The sequence below is a fragment of the Stenella coeruleoalba genome (genome assembly GCF_951394435.1).
Source record: "Stenella coeruleoalba genome assembly, chromosome: 6".
Taxonomy (NCBI): Eukaryota; Metazoa; Chordata; class Mammalia; order Artiodactyla; family Delphinidae; genus Stenella; species Stenella coeruleoalba.
The window spans coordinates 46,130,057-46,148,741 of record NC_137151.1 but is presented as its reverse complement, the minus strand read 5'-3'; positions in this window follow the sequence as shown (position 1 = coordinate 46,148,741).

Below are 18,685 nucleotides of genomic sequence, written 5' to 3'. Positions count from 1 at the left end.
GATCTTTATGATTTCTTTCCTTCTGCTAACTTTGGGTTTTGTTTGTTCTTCTTTCTCTAGTTCCTTTAGGTGTAAGATTAGATTGTTTATTTGAGATTTTTCTTGTTTCTTGAGGTAGGCTTGCATAGGTATAAACTTCCCTCTTAGAACTGCTTTTGCTGCATCCTGTAGGTTTTGGATCATTGTGTTTTCATTCTCATTTGTCTCTAGGTATTTTTTGATTTCCTCTTTGATTTCTTCAGTGATCTCTTGGTTATTTAGTAATGTATTGTTTAGCCTCCATGTGTTTGTGTTTTTTATGTTTTTCCCCTGTAATTCATTTCTAATCTCATAGCGTTGTGGTCAGAAAAGATGCTTGATATGATTTCAATTTTCTTAAATATACTGAGGCTTGATTTGTGACCCAAGATGTGATCTATCCTCGAGAATGTTCTGTGCACACTTGAGAAGAAAGTGTAATCTGCTGTTTTTGGATGGAATGTCCTTTAAATATCAATTAAATCTATCTGGTCTATTTTGTCATTTAAAGCTTCTGTTTCCTTATTTATTTTCATTTTGGATAATCTGTCCATTGGTGTAAGTGAGGTTTTAAAGTCCCCCACTATTATTGTGTTACTGTCCATTTCCTCTTTTATAGCTGTTAGCAGTTGCCTTATGTATTGAGGTGCTCCTATGTTGGGTGCATATATATTTAAAATTGTTATATCTTTTTCTTGGACTGATCCCTTGATCATTACGTAGTTTTCTTTCTTGTCTCTTGTAACATTCGTTATTTTAAAGTCTATTTTATCTGATATGAGTATTGCTACTCCAGCTTTCTTTCGATTTTGATTTGCATGGAATTTCTTTTTCCATCCCCTCACTTTCAGTCTGAATGTGTCCCTAGGTCTGAAGTGGGTCTCTTGTAGACAGTATATATATGGGTCTTGTTTTTGTATCCTAAGCAAGCCTGTGTCTTTTGGTTGGAGCAGTTAATCCATTCACATTTAAGGTAATTATCGATATGTATGTTCCTGTGACCATTTTCTGAATTGTTTGGGGTTTGTTTTTGTAGGTCCTTTCTTGTCTTGTGTTTCCCACTTAGAGAAGTTCCTTTAGCATTTGTTGTAGAGCTGGTTTGGTGGTGCTGAATTGTCTTAGCTTTTGCTTGTCTGTAAAGCTTTTGATTTCTCCATCGAATTGGAATGAGATCTTTGCCGGGTAGAGTAATCTTGGTTGTAGGTTCTTCCCTTTCATCACTTTAAGTATATCATGCCACTCCCTTCTGGCTTGTAGAGTTTCTGCTGAGAAACTCTGTTAACCTTATGGGAGTTCCCTTGTATGTTATCTGTTGTTTTTCCCTTACTGCTTTTAATAATTTTTCTTTGTCTTTAATTTTTGCCTATTTGATTACTATGTGTCTCGGCATATTTCTCCTTGGGTTTATCCTGTATGGGACTCGCTGCACTTCCTGGACCTGGGTGGCTATTTCCTTTCCCATGTTAGGGATGTTTTCGACTATAACCTCTTCAAATATTTTCTCGGGCCCTTTCTCTCTCTCTTCTCCTTCTGGGACCCCTATAATGCAAATGTTGTTGTGTTTAATGTTGTCCTAGAGGTCTCTCAGCCTGTCTTCATTTCTTTTTATTCTTTTTTCTTTATTCTGTTCTGCAGCAGTGAATTCCACCATTCTGTCTTCCAGGTAACTTATCCGTTCTTCTGCCTCAGTTATTCTGCTATTGATTCCTTCTAGTGTAGTTTTCATTTCAGTTATTGTATTGTTCATCTCTGTTTGTTTGTTCTTTAATTCTTCTAGGTCTTTGTTAAACATTTCTTGCATCTTCTCGATTTTTACCTCCATTCTTTTTCCGAGGTCCTGGATCATCTTCACTATCATTATTCTGAATTCTTTTTCTGGAAGGTTGCCTATCTCCACTTCATTTAGTTGTTTTTTCTGGGGTTTTATCTTGTTCCTTCATCTGGTACATAGCCCTCTGCCTTTTCATCTTGTCTATCTTTCTGTGAATGTGGTTTTTGTTCCACATGGTGCAGGACTGTAGTTCTTCATGCTTCTGCTGTCCCCTTCCATAACTTTTAATTTCAAGAATATACAGTGTACTTAATTTAAGCCATTGCACATTACTGAGATATACATTTTTAAGCTATCATATATTACTGTGATATAAAGTTTTTTTCTTTAATACTGAAGAAGTATTTCCAATATTTCAGATCTGTGGTGAGGTGAGCCAGGAACTTGTGTTGGAAGGAATTTGGAAGAGAGGAAATCAGTGTTATTTTCAACTCCCCCACTGGTTAAAGTTAACCACTGTGGTCAAGTTAGTCTCACTTCTCAGAGCATTTTAATATGTGTAGTAAGAAGTTATTAGCAACATAAATTTTAAAAAGATCCACTCTTACTGAGTGCTTATTTTGTTCCATTCATAATAGTACCTTTGAGGTATATACTATTTTTATTCCCATTTTAAAGGTGAGTCACAGGGCGTTATTCATGGCTAGTAAGTAGAGGAATCAGGCCATCTGTTTGACCAAAACCTGAATGGTTGTAGAATGTTCTGAAAACTATTGAAACAATTCCTGTTTTTCACTTCCACCTCTGACATTTTTATCCATGTTCAGAGGTACAGTGTATGTTCTCACATGGATCAGAGAATCACTCACCACATGCTCCAGTTTCATTGTATAACACTGGCAGGTAGCTGAAATAACCCATGGAGAAGTGTGCTTGATCTAAAGATTCTTGGTTGCCAAGAGATTCTCATTGCCTATTAGATTGGGAACATTTTGAGAGACATTCAGGACTGACTTATTCATCTCTGTATCTATAGCACTCAGAATAGGACCCAGTATGTAGCAGGTATTCAATTAATGTTGGTTGGATGAGTAAATGAATGACCTGACTATAGCGGGAGGTGGTAGGCATCATGCTAGTGAAGCTAATGATTCATTAACCACAAATCATTCATTCAGCATATATTTATTAAGTGTCTAGAGCATAAGCTCACCTAACAGTCTGCATTCCAGGTGATTTCAATTTTAGCAGAGAGTACAAGGTTCTTGAGCAGACCACTCATTCCTCGACTCCACAGTTCCTTTAATTCTCAGATGGAGCAACTGCATTAAGTCTGCTACCTTGAGCCTATTTTTTATTAGAGACATTTTTCTTAGAGGATTGATCCAAGAGCTCAAAATTTATGCTTTCTAGTCCACCTCCTACCTTCTGTGGTAAGGCTAATATTCAGGCTCTTGTTTTGCTTCAGTACCCAATTACAGTAACCGAGTGAGTCCTTGTCTTCTTAGGTCTACCTTGATAGTTTGCTTGATATAGCATTTACTCTAGGATGTATTTTTTTTTATATCTTTGTTGGAGTATAATTGCTTTACAATTTTGTGTTAGCTGCTGCTGTACAACAAAGTGAATCAGCTATATGTATACATATATCCCCATATCGCCTCCCTCTTGAGCCATCCTCCCACCCTCCCTATTAGGATGTATTTTAATTTAGACCCTTTTCTGGGTTACTAGAGTCCTCCCTCTGGTACCCATCCCCTGTGGCTGAATATTTGATACTAGATAGCAGATCAACCATCTCTTTTGCCAGATGTGTGCTTGTTGCCTGCTGCCTAACTCCTTAAAACTTGCCCAACATCCCAGATTTCCCTCTTTCCTGCCATGTCTGCATGGCAGACCTCTAGGTCTTACCACCCCTAGTTTGGTTTGCCAGTCAACCTCTCACTGACTCCCTATTTAACTACCCATATTGGGGTAGAAGGAATGAAAAAATCAACTTGCATCTTTTTTTTTTTTAACCTGAAGGTGATGCCAGACGGAAAAATCATGGAGATTATTTTTCTCCTTCTTCTAGTTCACAAGTGCCATGGACATTAAGTGCTTTGAATGCTGTAGGTTGATTTCTGCCTGTGTTGAATTCTTACAACACATTCTGGATGTCCCAAGTTCACTCTCATCATTTAGATGTCCCATGTGAGTTAGTTGTCTCTTCCCAACAAGTTAGCAAGATTTTTGTGAATGTATATCTCAAGTCTTCTTATTCTAACATCAGTTCTAAAATCAGTACCATTTTTGACCACTTATACTGTGCTGTGTGCTTGGTTTACATTAACTTAGTCATTAGAATAATCGTATAAGGAAGGTGTGACTATTCCTGTATCACTGGAGAAGAAACAGAACGTGATGGGGTTGCAATCTGAATACATGTGTGTCCAGTTCCAAATGTTTTCTTCAACAACAAAATGCAGCACTGAGTTCAATCAATAAATAATCTTTGCCTTTGACTTCAGGAAAATATATTTAAAAAATATTTTTTCTCACATTCATCAGGATGGCTACTATCAAAAAACCAGAAAATAACAAGTATTAGTGGGAATACAGACAAATTGGAACCTGGGTGCACTGTTGGTGGGAATGTTAAATGATGCAGCCACTGTGGAAAACAGTATGGTGGTTCCCCCCAAAATTAAAAATGGAGTTACTATATGATCCAGCAATTTCACTTCTGGGTATATACCCCAAAAAACTGAAAATAGGGTCTCAAAGATATATTTATATACCTGTGATTCTTGTATTCACAGCAGCATTATTCACAGCAGCTAAAATTTGAAAGCCACCCAAGGGTCCATTGATGGATAAGCAGATAAGCAAAATGTGGTATATACCTACAATGTAATATTATTTAGCCTTAAAATGGAAGGAAATTCTAACACATGTTATAACCTGGATGAACCTTGAGGATGTTAGGCTAAGTAAAATAAGTCAGTCATAAAAATACTATATACCATTTACATGAGATATCTACAGTAAGTCAAATTCATAGAAACAGGAAGTACAATGGTACTTGCCAGGGGCTGAGAGGAGGGGGAAAGGGAAGTTGTTGTTTAATAGGTTTCAGTTTTGCAAGATGAAAGCTCTGGAGATCTGCTGCATAACAATGTGAATGTATTTAACAACACTGAACTTTACACTTAAAAAATGGTTAAGATGGTAAATTTTATGTGTATTTTACCAGAATTAAAAAAAAAAAAATTCTTGCACATAGAGGGTAGACTGAAATACTATGTAAGTATTGTGCTATGTCCAACAATACATACACAATACATACATGTAATCTTGCTATTAAAGGAAGAAGTTCTAATAGTGAGAATGGTGAAATTCTTACACAGTGAAGTTGTTCTAAATTCTGGACTTAAATTTTTACCATATTAAAAATCCATATGGGCAGTTTTTACAAATATCACCATGGTGTTGAATAGCTGTTAAAAAAAACTGGTGAAAGCTCAAGACATTGTGTCATGTCTCTAAAACTTAGTTGGTGTTTTTCTTGGGGACACACATAAACATACATTATGTGATGCAGACACACAGCTACATCACACATATTCTGATTTTTTTTTTTTTTTTTTTTTTGCGGTACGCGGGCCTCTCACTGCTGTGGCCTCTCCCGTTGCGGAGCACAGGCTCCGGACGCGCAGGCTCAGCGGCCATGGCTCACGGGCCCAGCCGCTCCATGGCATGTGGGGTCTTCCCGGACCGGGGCACGAACCCGCGTCCCCTGCATCGGCAGGCGGACTCTCAACCACTGCGCCACCAGGGAAGCCCCACATATTCTGATTTTTAACTTACTCTAAAAATGTGTAATATTTAATGAGTCAGTACCTTTCTTGTGTGACAAATGTGCTTGTTTATACTTTCCTTTCTTATATATAAAAAATTTTACATGGCTGGTGCCAAATATCATGGTCAGACTTACCATATATTTCATTACATTTGAAAAGAATATCTTCTCTAGCTTATATAATATATGAAAAAATAGAAAAAAAACTACATTTTGAGTGAGAAAATGCCTCTAACCATAGCTTTTTGGTATATTGAATAGATAGTCCCTTTATTATCTATTAATAAAAGTTTATATTGTCTTGGTTATAATATCATGATGTATTATTTCTAGTTCTTAAAATGCCAAAAAGTTTGAAGTGTTTCAATTTCTATAGTGTAAATAGATACCTGTGGCTTTGACAGGAAGCTGGGAAGTTTCCCTGCTCAAAGATATAGGCCTACTGTGGATATCTGAAATGTCACCAATAATGATCCATTGTTTTCTGTAAAGCTTTCCTCTCATTCGGTGGCTCTTTTCTAAATTGCAAATACTCCAGAAAGGAGTAATATACTGAGTAACTCACACCTTATTATGAAATAATTGATCATATCCTTTCTATGATAGGAGGAGCTACAGGGGAAGTACTGACACAGGACCCATGAAAGAAAACTGGCTAAGGGAGGTCCCGATCATGTAAAGTGAAGACTGCAGATTTTCCCTTCTACCTGAACAAAGAGCTGAGTTCCTTGTCCTTTTTAAAAATGAGCTTCTCAACTGCAAGTTTAAGTTTTGTGGATACAAGCAAAGTGAAATGAAAATCTGGGACAATTACCTAAATTATTTCATTTTTAAAAACCTTCATTAAGGCTAAACAGGGATTTTTGGCTTAAATTATTCAACTGGACTAACTACATTAAAATTATCTAAAATTACCTTGCTCTCTATTTCACTTTATCTGTTTAGAGAGACAGACCTTAGGCTGTGTCTGCTTTACCCTGTATGGATTGATTTGGGGCCAAAAAATTCAATTAATTCTATTCACAAAGGGCCGTCGTAGCACTGAGCAAACGGCAAAATGAATACTTCTGGTTTCTGGCTGCCCCATTCTACTGTCAAGCCTGGGAGGGTCTGAGCCCTATGTATTTAATGATCCCAGTTCCTCTGGTTCACTGTGTGTCTTCACGGGTTTTCACTTGGCATCTTATTTTAAATATATGATATTCAAAAACTGTTTTGCCTTGGGACAATCAGCAGACCCAGTTAATTGTTTGGGAAGCAAAGAAAGTAAATTGAGGCAGTGTGTTGCTAACTTACATCTACTGTGTGCTTACCATGCACTGGGCATTTATTATCTCATGAATCGGCGGGTTATTCCAAGAGGTGCAGCGCCTCCAACTCTACGCAGCTTGGCTCTTCAGCCAGTGTCTCAAGCACAGCTCTATGCTGAAAGGCAATGGAACACCCTGGTCAGGAGTGTGGGGTCCAGACTCTGGTTTATATAACTGCATGTACCTCAGTTTCCCTCTCTGTAAAATGAGGGTGATAACACTTCCTGTCGCATAGGGTTGTTGGGAGGATAGAGAGTAAAACATGAAAAACACTTAAAAGAGTGTCTGCACATAGTAAATTACTTAATAAATATTACCTATTATTATTAATGCCATCCTTCCCAAAGGGATTGTGTGGAAATCCCTGTATTTGTCACTGAATTTTCCCCTCCCCCCCCACACCTTTTATTCCCGCCCTGCACCACTCCCATCCACTCACCATTATACATTCTTAAAAATTAAGGTTGGGGTTTCCCTGGTGGCGCAGTGGTTGAGAATCTGCCTGCTAATGCAGGGGACACGGGTTCAAGCCCTGGTCTGGGAGGATCCCACATGCCGTGGAGCAACTAGGCCCGTGAGCCACAACTACTGAGCCTGCACGTCTGGAGCCTGTGCTCCGCAACAAGAGAGGCCGCGATAGTGAGAGGCCCGCGCACCGCGATGAAGTGTGGCCCCCGTTTGCCACAGCTAGAGAAAGCCCTCGCACAGAAACGAAGACCCAACACAGCAAAAATAAATAAATTAATTAATAAACTCCTACCCCCAAAATTTTCTTTAAAAAAAGAAAAAAAGAAGTGGGTTCCCCCACTCCCACCGGCAACCCTTCCCTCCTCCACCAAGAAATGGCAGAAAGATATAGTCTAGGCATGTGGCTTTCTGACCTTCTGAGCTGCTGCAGAAACAAAGCCTAGACAAACTAAGAAAAAGGTGATTAACTTAGCTCTTAGGTGATCCATCTGTCACAACTTGGTTATTGATATGAACTATATGATGGACATTTAAAAAAAAATTAAGGTTGGCTTTGGGACTGAAAATTTAGGCAGAGTTATAAATCAAGATCAAATAAGCTATTTTGGTCCATGTGACAGTCACATGTTTATTTCTTATGTTTTTACTTAAAAAAATGATCATAAACATCATCATGATGATGGGATTTGTGTGGCACTTTATGGCGTTAGCATATTTTTATATTCATTATCTTATCTGATATAGCAACACTCTGTAAAAGATTGTGCAGATAAGACTTCCTTCAACAGAAATAATGTTGCAGAGAAGTTAAATCATTTGCAGAAAGCCTCCCCACTGGTGGGGCGTGGAGGGATGCTGTGACTCTGCGGAACCCGGGGCAGCAGAAGTTGAGGGAAGGAGCAAGAGAAAAGTTTAGTATTGGCCTGGGAGTTTTGAGTTATTGGGATTGTCAATGTCAGGCCTAAGGCCAAGGGCATGTGTGAAGGAACCCTCAGAAAGAAAAAACAAAAAGAGAGTGGACAAAAAGTCTAGGAAAGCAGAAAAGGGAAAGAAAAGCAAACCAGAAAAAGAGGTGGATAGACTGGGAAGCATACAGGGTGCTGACAGCAGTTTCTCCCAAGTTGCTGACTATTTGCATCTAAAAATGGAGGTTCCTCAACGAAAGGATCTTTATCTAGGTCCTTAATTTCTCCTCCTGGCACTTAGTGTAGTATTGTTGAGTACCTAATGAATTGTTCTCTCTTGTGCAAAGGACTTCCACTACAGCAGCAACTGTGAGCTTAAATGATGGGAAATGGTTCATTTGTCCCATTGAGAAGAAATGAAGACCTCCTATGAAGTCAAGGAATTGGATGAAAATGATGGGTATTCTCTGGGGTGGTTGAAATTAGAGCTCTGTGGTCCAGAAAATAAACTGTTTCAGTACAGATACATTTATGGAAACATCAGTAAACACTGTGATTAAACTGCAGATAGGATTCCATCAGAGAGAACAATTCGAATAGTATACAAAATTATTTTAAACCCCATTCATATTTGCAGGTAAAAAGTCCATTTTAATCAACCAGATGGCTTATTCAGATGGCTTTGTTAAATTCAAAGTATGTTAAAGTAAAAATTTAGTGCCACGAGGTATGGAGAATTTATTTTTTCTCCCCTTGCTTTGGTGTGCACTCTTTGCAAATAACAGCTTATTAGCATTGGAAGTTTTGGTGGGGGCAGAGATTGTTTCATTCAAGAAGCAATTATTAAGTAGCTATTGTGTGTTGAGCATTAGGCTTATGCTGAGGGTGTCCTGACAAGAGTTTTTGCTCCTGAGGAGATTAAAATCTTTTGGAGATTAGAACACAGTGTGTCAATGACAAGGGCTCCTAGAGAGACAAAATCAAAGGACTGTGGGAGCTCAGGGGAGGGGCAGTTGAGAGAATCAGCCTGATCTGTGCTCTAGCTCTATACCTGGTAGGAAGTGTTGGTGATGGTGATGAGCCATTCTCTGTAGAGAGCTGTGCATGTGCAAAGTTATAGAGAAGGGAATATTCAGGAGTTGAGGATGCTGCCTGGAATATAGGTGAGGACTGGAAAAGGAGATGGGAGAAAAGATGAAGCTGGAGTCGTAAGCAGCGTCTAATCTTAAAGGGTCCCGTATGGCATTCTAAAAGTTGGAAGTTTCTTTGGAATGCCGTGGGGGCACCACTTCAGGAATTTACGCATCCCATTAGCACTGGGGGCATAAGGAGCGGGCAAAAGATGGGAGTAAAAAGAGTGTGCTTAGATACAATTAGGTGATAAATTCTGCAGTTTAGATAAAGCCCTTTGGGCTGCCAGGTGAGGAATGGGTTGGAGGAGGGTGTGACTGAGGGCAGTAGCGGGTGATTGGAGGAGCCTGCATGAGACGCCATGGCAGTAATGGACAGAAGAGGACAGGTTTGAGCGACAATAAAGTGGAAGAGTTACTGGAACTTGGCGAGTGAGAAAGGAGTCTAGAAGACACAGGTTTCAGGCTGAGGATCCAGTGGTTTCTTTAAGGAGAAGGTGTGAGGGGGAAGATGATTTAAGACAGCTGCACTGGGGCAGTTCTGTTGAAGATCTGTTGAAATTAGCATTGCCTGGAATGGTAAACATCTTGGTTTCCTGGTTCTGCCTTCTGGTAACTTCTCTAAAACTTCGGTTTTGATTGTCCTCTCACTCTACCCTATTGCTGTTTTCTTTCATCCTCACCTGGCCCTGCCAATGCTTCTTTCCCGATTGTCCTCAGCTCGCCTTCTCCAACCCACCCCTACTGAGATTCAGCAAACACCCACACTTATAACAGAGAGAACAAATACTGAACCAACATTTTTGTTAAATAGCTTGACCGCTTTGTGGGCAGGGATTTGTCAACACATCTGTTCTAAAGGATTTTCTTTTAATAGATTTTTGTGTGTGTGTGGAAACCAGATCAGCAAAGCACTGTTACTATGGCCTACCCTTGGAGACCTGGAAATTGCTGTACTAAGCAGAGCTGATTAAATGGTATTTTACCTGTTTGGATTGAAACTCACAATCTGTTCCTGAAAATTGTTGCTATTATTTGGCCAAGGGTAATTGAGGAGAGGAATATACCATTTGTTACATTCTAGGACTGAGATTTGCGATCTTTGTCTGTAGACATTAGACTCCCTCCTCAATCGGACAAATACAACCCGTGAATGTTGAAGGGGATCCATTCAGAACAGAGGGAACCATGGAACAGGGAGCACCCAAGCTGACTATCAGTGAAACGAGGGACACCATCAGATACAGAGCTAGGACACAGGTCGGGCAGATGACACTTGGATCCACCATCAACGAACATGGAGAAACATAGTGTTTCTCAGACGTACCCTTCTGTGATGCTGTGTAAGGGTTTTGCTTACAAATCCAAGAAAATCTGAAAGTTGGATCACCTGGATGTGTGAGTTCTGAAGTTGCTTGACCCAAGTGCTATCCCGCCTTAGGAAAGCAAAGGGATGAAGAGAGTCTGACAGCTCTAACACACTTTCACAGTGGAAAAGAGGCAAGGTCTGCCTGGTTTTCACCCAGAACATGGACAGACACCCTGTATCTACTACAGAGGTACTATAGTAGATAATTAAACTGTATCTGTCCAGGCAGCCTGACACAGGCAATTTAAGGGGAGAGACTCTAGCAGACAGGGGCCAGCTTGTCTGTGCCTCCATCTCTTGCTTCCCAGCAGGGTGACTTTGAGTAAATTACTTAAACTATCCAAGCCTCACCTTTCTCTCTGTAGACAGAGAATAACATTACACACCACATAGGGTTGGGACAAAGAGTAACTGAGCTACTGTGCTTACTGTGCTTAGCATGTTGCTTGGTATGTAATGAAAGTTCAATAAATGTTAGCTGGTGTGATTAGTGGCTATCTGATGGGAAGATGCAGTTGGAACTAGAGAATTTCAACAAAGGGCTCTGTAATATAAAGATGTTTTCAGGACTTCCCTGGTGGCACAGTGGATAAGACTCTGCACTCCCAGTGCAGGGGGCCCGGGTTCAATCCCTGGTCAGGGAACTAGATCCCACATGCATCCCGCAACTAAGAGTTTGCATGCCACAACTAAGGAGCCTGCAAGCCGCAACTAAGGAGCCCTGGAGCCGCAGCTAAGGACCCCGCCTGCCACAACTAAGACCAAGTGCAAATAAATAAATATTTTTTAAAAAACCTATAATGGAAAAGAATTCAAAAAAGAATAGATACATATGTATAAAAAAGAGATGTTTTCATGTTATGGCATTAAGAAATTGGTCTTTGGGGATTTGGTTACAATGAATTTGCTACAAGGAATAATCCTATACTACAAAAGCATTCTTGGGGTTTGTAAAAGTCTTCTTGTTTTCCCTCTGCTCACTGTCACCATAACCAACAGTAGTCTTTAAACTGCTCTCACTTAAAATCACTTTTAGTCTCTAGTTCTGATCACTCTTCACCCAAAAGCAATTACCAACTTGCATAGGGAGTTTCCACATGACATGTGAAATGTCTGCCATAGAAGCCAGAATCCTGACTTTGGTTTGTCCATCTCTGGCTTCTCTTCTTTTCCTTCTTTCTTAACCTGCATTGCCAGGGAGATTAAGAATCTTCTGGAAGAGAATAGAGCAGTGGTCCTCAATTCTGACTGCATCATGATCAGTTAATAAAGGGTAGACACCCAGGTGCCTGATGTTGAACCTAAAGAGGGTACCCTACGTTAATTTGCCACAGAGCACGCCGTGGTGTCCTTGTCAGATCAGAAGAAGTCAAGGACCACCCACAGCTGTATTAAGCAACCGAGAGACCTGTAAACATGCCCCGTAGTTATGAGGTTCTGCTTGTGCCTCTTGGGGCCAGGGCTCCCGTATAAGAATTGGTCCTGTTTGGACATCATTCTCTCATACAGGTACTTTCTGACTTCATACGTGACCTCTGTCAGTTGCATTTCTTTGACTCAAAACTTTTCCTGTTGCTCTTGTACAAATGTATTAAATGGGAGAAAGGTAGGATATGTGTTTTCCCTCCAATGTGAATACACTCTTTAAAACAGCCTTACAACAAAACTTGCTTCCATATTTAAAATAAATCTGTGAGGAGTTATCTGGGTAAAGAGAAGATGATCTCTTGTCTGCATGTCTCCTGATAGATTTCCCCTTATTGGTCGGAAGTTCTTTTCTCTGGAGCAGACTACTGTTTCAAGCTATCAAATGCACCCCCTCCTCCAACCCTAAACTTGGCTGTAATAGCTGAGGTTACAGACTGTTCCCTTATGAGGAAAGCATGCCTCACTGGGGCTCTGCCTTTTAACAGTTTTGTTTTTTTTTTTTTAACATCTTTATTGGATTATAATTGCTTTATAATGTTGTGTTAGTTTCTGCTGTATAACAAAGTGAATCAGCTATATGTATACATATATCCCCACATCTCCCCCCTCTTGCGTCTCCCTCCCACCCTCCCTATCCCACCCCTCTAGGTGGTCACAAAGCACCAAGCTGATCTCCCTGTGCTATGCAGCTGCTTCCCACTAGCTATCTATTTTACATTTGGTAGTGTATATATGTCCATGCCACTCTCTCACTTCTTCCCAGCTTACCCTTCCCTCTCCCTGTGTTCTTAAGTCCATTCTGTACATCTCCGTCTTTATTCCTGCCCTGTCCCTATGTTCTTCAGAACCATTTTTTTTGTTTTTAGATTCCGTATATATGTGTTAGCATACGGCATTTGTTTTTCTCTTTCTGACTTACTTCACTCTGTATGACAGACTCTAGGTCCATCCACCTCACTACAAATAACTCAATTTCGTTTATTTTTATGGCTGAGTAATAATCCATTGTATATATGTGCTATGTCTTCTTTATCGTGCCTTTTAACAGTTTAATGCTAGCATCTATCAAAGCTAGAGCTGTTTCCTTATTATGACGTTTACTCACAGGTAAATTTTAAGGTGAAAATGTTTTTGTCAGTACTAATTTGAAGGTTGTCATTTTTTCCCATAAATTTTGTTGCATTTCCTTCTTTGCCCCAGATTAAAATAGACTTGTGAGTTTTTCTCAAAAAGTGTTCCTTCATTCCAGGGTGTTTATAAGTGTTACTGGAAAAGGAAAATGTTTCCTGGTGAAAAAAAGATTGGGGAAATGCTAGAAAAACAAGTTGGTTTCTTCTCTACAGGACTTATCAGAGCATTTAACAAGGTCATATTCATTGTGTGAGCAATATTTTCCTCAAATTATTTTCCCATGAAACTCTTTTTATCAGAGAGCATCTCTGAAGGCTAGGTTTTGGGGAAACTGCTTTGGTAAATGGTGTCCTAAATTTCTTAAACAAGAACTGTAGAACAGGAGAGAAAAGATACATATCTTGAAACAAAAATTGGTACACATGATCTGACATGTTCTCTGACAATAGGACAATTTGAAATTTGATCTGCCTCAAATAATCCAGAACTTTTGATCAATGTGTACCTCATGCCAAGAGGTGATGGGAGATGGCATAGCCCTGGCCAACTTTGCCATGCAGCCATCTGAAGAAAAAGGTCTTTGATATTATTCGCAGCAGTTGGCAGCATCATTGAAAAAGTGGGTGCAAAATACTAAAAACAGGGTGATACAGACTAATCCTACAATCCTAACACTGCTGCCTAGGGAGTTAAGAGATTTGGAGCAAAAACCATGAGACCGTTCCAAAATAGGCATGGCGTTAAATTGCACCAGAGATAAGTAGGCAAGATATAAAGTGTGGGACAGCTGTTGTGGCTGATACTGCTCAGTAGACAGGCAGAACTATTAGATCCTCTCCTTGGTTAGCACCAGGGTAGCAACCATTAAGAAGGAATCACATTCACGTTGTTCCTGTCCAAAGCAACTAATGATTCACTCAACAAATATTTATTGGGTGCCTACAAAGTAGTAGACTCTGTCCTGGTCACTTGGGCTAGAGCAATGACAAAATAAAGTCCCTGATCTAGTATGTCTGCTATGGAGTTTAATCTTTACACTGTCCCCATTTAATAGAAGAGAAAACTATAAGAGATTGAGACTGTAGATTTTCAACTCTGGAAGGTATCTCAGAAAACATTTTTATTCAAACTCTTCATTTTACTCATGAAGAGATAAGTTTAAAGGGTTACTCTTTTTGATTGAAAATAGTGACAGTGAGGATGAAAAACCAGGTCTTCTGCTTTCCAATTTTGGTCTCTCCCTGATGCCGTATGCTGCTTAGAAAACTGATACAGATTTGTACGAGGTAGGTAGTTAGTAAAGGTGTGATTCTCAGAGAGTGGCCAGTCTCTGCCCTAACACAGTAGGAATTTGACACTGTCAGCTCAAGCTGCTAACTGAAAATCCAAAAGCAGCAGTGGCTTGAGGACCATGCCAAATAGTATTTCTTAGGGTAAAGGGGGGGAAGGGACACCCCATTAACTGAGAAAGATGAAGCAAATGGTCCCAGAACTCCTGCTTGCATTTTGCTGGATTATGAAAGCACAGTGAATGTGCTCCAGTTTAAATTTGGCCAGACGCTGGGGGATAAAGTTTCATGACACAAGGATTGGTATTGCAATCCTTGTAAGTTCCCCATGAGAAGATGGAACTCTTACATGTCATTACATGTAGGGAGGAGATTTAAGAACCATATTCCTGTTATAAACAGTATTAGAAATAGTATTTTATTTCCCCTTGATTGCAACACTAAATCTAGGAATGTCAAGGGAGAGAATGTACTTCATTGAATGCAGAAAACTTGATTAAAAAAGCCTTAATTGGTGAAAATGTATCAAAGCATATGAAGCAAATAGCACAAATTTCATATTTCAATGTTCTTTTTTGATTTGAGTTACCTGAGTAGATATTAGATTGACTGATTGAATGGATGAACGAAAGGGGGATTTGATGAATATCAATCAACAGACATGTATTAAGCATCTACTATGTGCAGTACACCATTAGATAGTAAGAAATATAAAGATGAACAAATCCTGATCCCTAAGAGATGACAAATGCTGTAATACAAGGATGAACATATTCATGTTCATTAAAGAAGTATGGCATGTTTGGGAGAGCAAAATTATTTCTCAAGATGGGAAATATAATAAAAAAACAGTGAGCAAACATTTGTTGCCTATGAGAATGCTGGGTCTTAAGAACTCAGACATATGCCACTGAAATTATGGAAGCACATGATTTACCTTTTGGAAATTTAATTTGGTATGGATGGTATGATTCAAAATGCCATTTACAGTATGACCTATAATAATAGTTGTTATTTTTTGAGATGATGTTATATAGGCCCAGAACCTTCTGAAGTTGGTTCTGACAATTATAAAGGAACAGTTAGCTCCTTTGCAGACAGCAAGCTCACCATCCTTGCATACTTGTATCTAAAATAGTCCTAAAATTCTCTTTATTGCCACTACACTGTTTCCCAAAATGAAGCATGAGATCATGGTAGTATTTAGTTATTGGTTCAGTTTCCTGTCTTCTTAGATCTTTTTAAAGCTCCTACATCCTTACAGAATGACCTCCTAGATTAATGTCTGATCACATGATCAGCTATTTACAAAGTGCTGGTGTTCTAATTTGATTCCTTTAGATAACATAAGAGGACATTTAGTTGTATGGTCTGTGGTAAGTATAATTTATTTCATACTCTCAGAGTCTTCTGAGACTGTGCAATGGCAGAAAGCAGACAAACTAAATAGTAATGTTTTATAAGAAATTAAGTCAACTCTTCTGTAAAGGAATTTCTTTCAACTATTTTTCCGTATTGATTTTACAGTTCTAAATAAAATAAATAAAATTCAGCCAGTGAATTTGGCCAAGCCATGTTTTGTTAACTTTATTATAAAAATATGTTGTGTCTATGTATTACAAATATCACATTTTATTTGCATAGGAATATATGCATTTAAAAATAAAAAATGTTTGCTTTGTACTTACAATATTTGTAGTATTAGTTACTAAAATTCTCATCTTAGAACCCATGGCTGAAAGCTCCTTTAAGGCAAACCTGTTAAAAATGAGCCCCTAACTTTATTGCAAACCTATTATGCATACATAATGCATTCCACACTCTTGCAAGATGCAAGTCACTACTCCCCAATAACATTCTTACATGGAACATTACATTTTTTTCTTTGCAGGAATGAAAAATCTCCCTGAGTTTGCATTATCTTGTTTTGTGAAAGTTTGGTGACTTTTATCTTTGACCTTAGACATCTGGTTGTGATTTTACTGAAAAGATGTAGCACATTATTCTTATGCAAGTCTCCATGAGTGGCTATTTTTGTTCTCAGTTCTCAACAGAAACAAGTAAATACTGCAGGACGAGTTATTTTTAAAGGTTTTTAAATAGTGTTTGTTATTTCAAGGCATTAACGAGTAAAACTTCTTAGAAAATACTGGTCAGTTGTGTTTATTGCCTTATGTCAACACGCTTGTCATTTTGAGAAAGTGTCATAATCCTAGAAGAAAATGGTTTGTACTCCTTGAGTCAGATTTTAATCTGAGAAGTGTTCTGTGTATCATTGTATATCTCTCAAAGGATCTGTGGCTGCACACCTGTAAGCATCTTGCTTCTTATAGCAGAGCACACGCATGTTGGGAAGGCTTAGATCCATTTCTTCACAGTGCAAATTGGGTACTAATATGGAAAAATGGAAGGGTCCTTATCCACTTGTATTTTTTCCCCTTTTTTCCTTGCCATCATCTTTACATTGTTGAAATACTTAGGGTAAGCCAGTTATACTGAAGGGTATAGACCGAACACAGAGACCTGGAATCCAGGCTTGGATTTGCCCACAAGCAGCTATTGGACTTTGAACTAGAACTTCCTGAGCCTCAGTGTCTGAAATGAAATATTTGTTAACAGGGGGCTCATGGCTTACGTCTAAAGTGCACAGGTGTTTTGTTTGGGCTACATATTGTTTTAAAAGTCAGGAAATTTTACCTAAGATTTCTAGTATCTCTTAAGAAATGGAAAGATGTGGCAACATGGAGCCTGCATTCTCAAATAGCAACAACTTCTTGGGCCCTGTAGCTTCCTTGGTTTGCCATCCTTGCACTTGATTGGGTTTTGTTCCCTTGATCTTCTAAAATGGTATGACTCTTTAGGCTTTGTTTCAAGGAACATGGTGGGAAAAGTTTAGTTCCTCTTAAAATTCATTAGACATGTTACTTTTTGTTGCCTTACAATGTCTTAGTTTTCCTGTGATTCCATTCTGACCTCACACACTTACAAAGGATACAGCACTGCACCTATGTATGGCCTGTCCTTCTCTGTCCCCTCTTTATGGGCAACAGTAGGGGAATAACCTCAGCTTTATTTTTCATACCTCCATTTAAATTTTCTCCTTCCATGATTTTACTTCCAGATAGATAACATAAAATAACTTACTGTCATTTCTGTGAATATCAGAGAAACAATAACTTTCTACTCATGAAATCCAGAAAGTATGTGGAACTGAGAACAGAATAGTAAATCTCACTTTCTGAAACTGTGCTTGTTCACATTTTTCAGTTACCACACTGTATCTAATCAGATTTTTGCAAAGCAATGCTATGCATGCAACAATTCTCCTATAACTCTCTTTGGAGACACAGCCCAGCTGCTGTGGTGAGGGTTAGCTGGCTTCTTATGGCTTGGGATGATCTTTCATTAAAAATCACAGATGGTAGTATATCCTTCTCACCATAAGAAATGATATAAGCTTTGGTCAGGTGAAGGAAGAATGTATGACCATGAAGAACTTCTTCAAGTAAAATATCCCTGAATCATGTCCAATTGTCATGTATCTTCAGTTGAATCTTCATCCCTGATTCTTGGTGAGAATTAATATAGTCAATAAAAATCCAGGGTAGTAAAATAACCTTGGATCTATGTGGAGGGCGCAGGGGGAGAATGATCAGTAAAAGGAGTTTATTTCTGGTTGATTTATTAAGAATTTAATTTGTGTAGAAAAAATATAAGTAGTAACTTTATAGAGATGGCTTAGAGAAAGTCAATACCCATTTGCTAAAATAAAGTATTGGTTTCTTATTAGGTTCTTACAACATGTGCTACTCTTCAACAGCTGTAGAGCAAAGCAAATGTTGCATTCTAGTCAAACGTGTTCATTGAAGAGCTTGGTTACTGACAGCTAAGGACCACCTAAAGATAAAGAACATTTTGTGAGATGATTCTCTTTCACCTGCTGATTAAACTGTGAAAAATCTGTGAGCCCAAATGCAAATTTCCCTGTTCCTGTTCTACTGGACAAGCTCCCAGGACTAGACTAG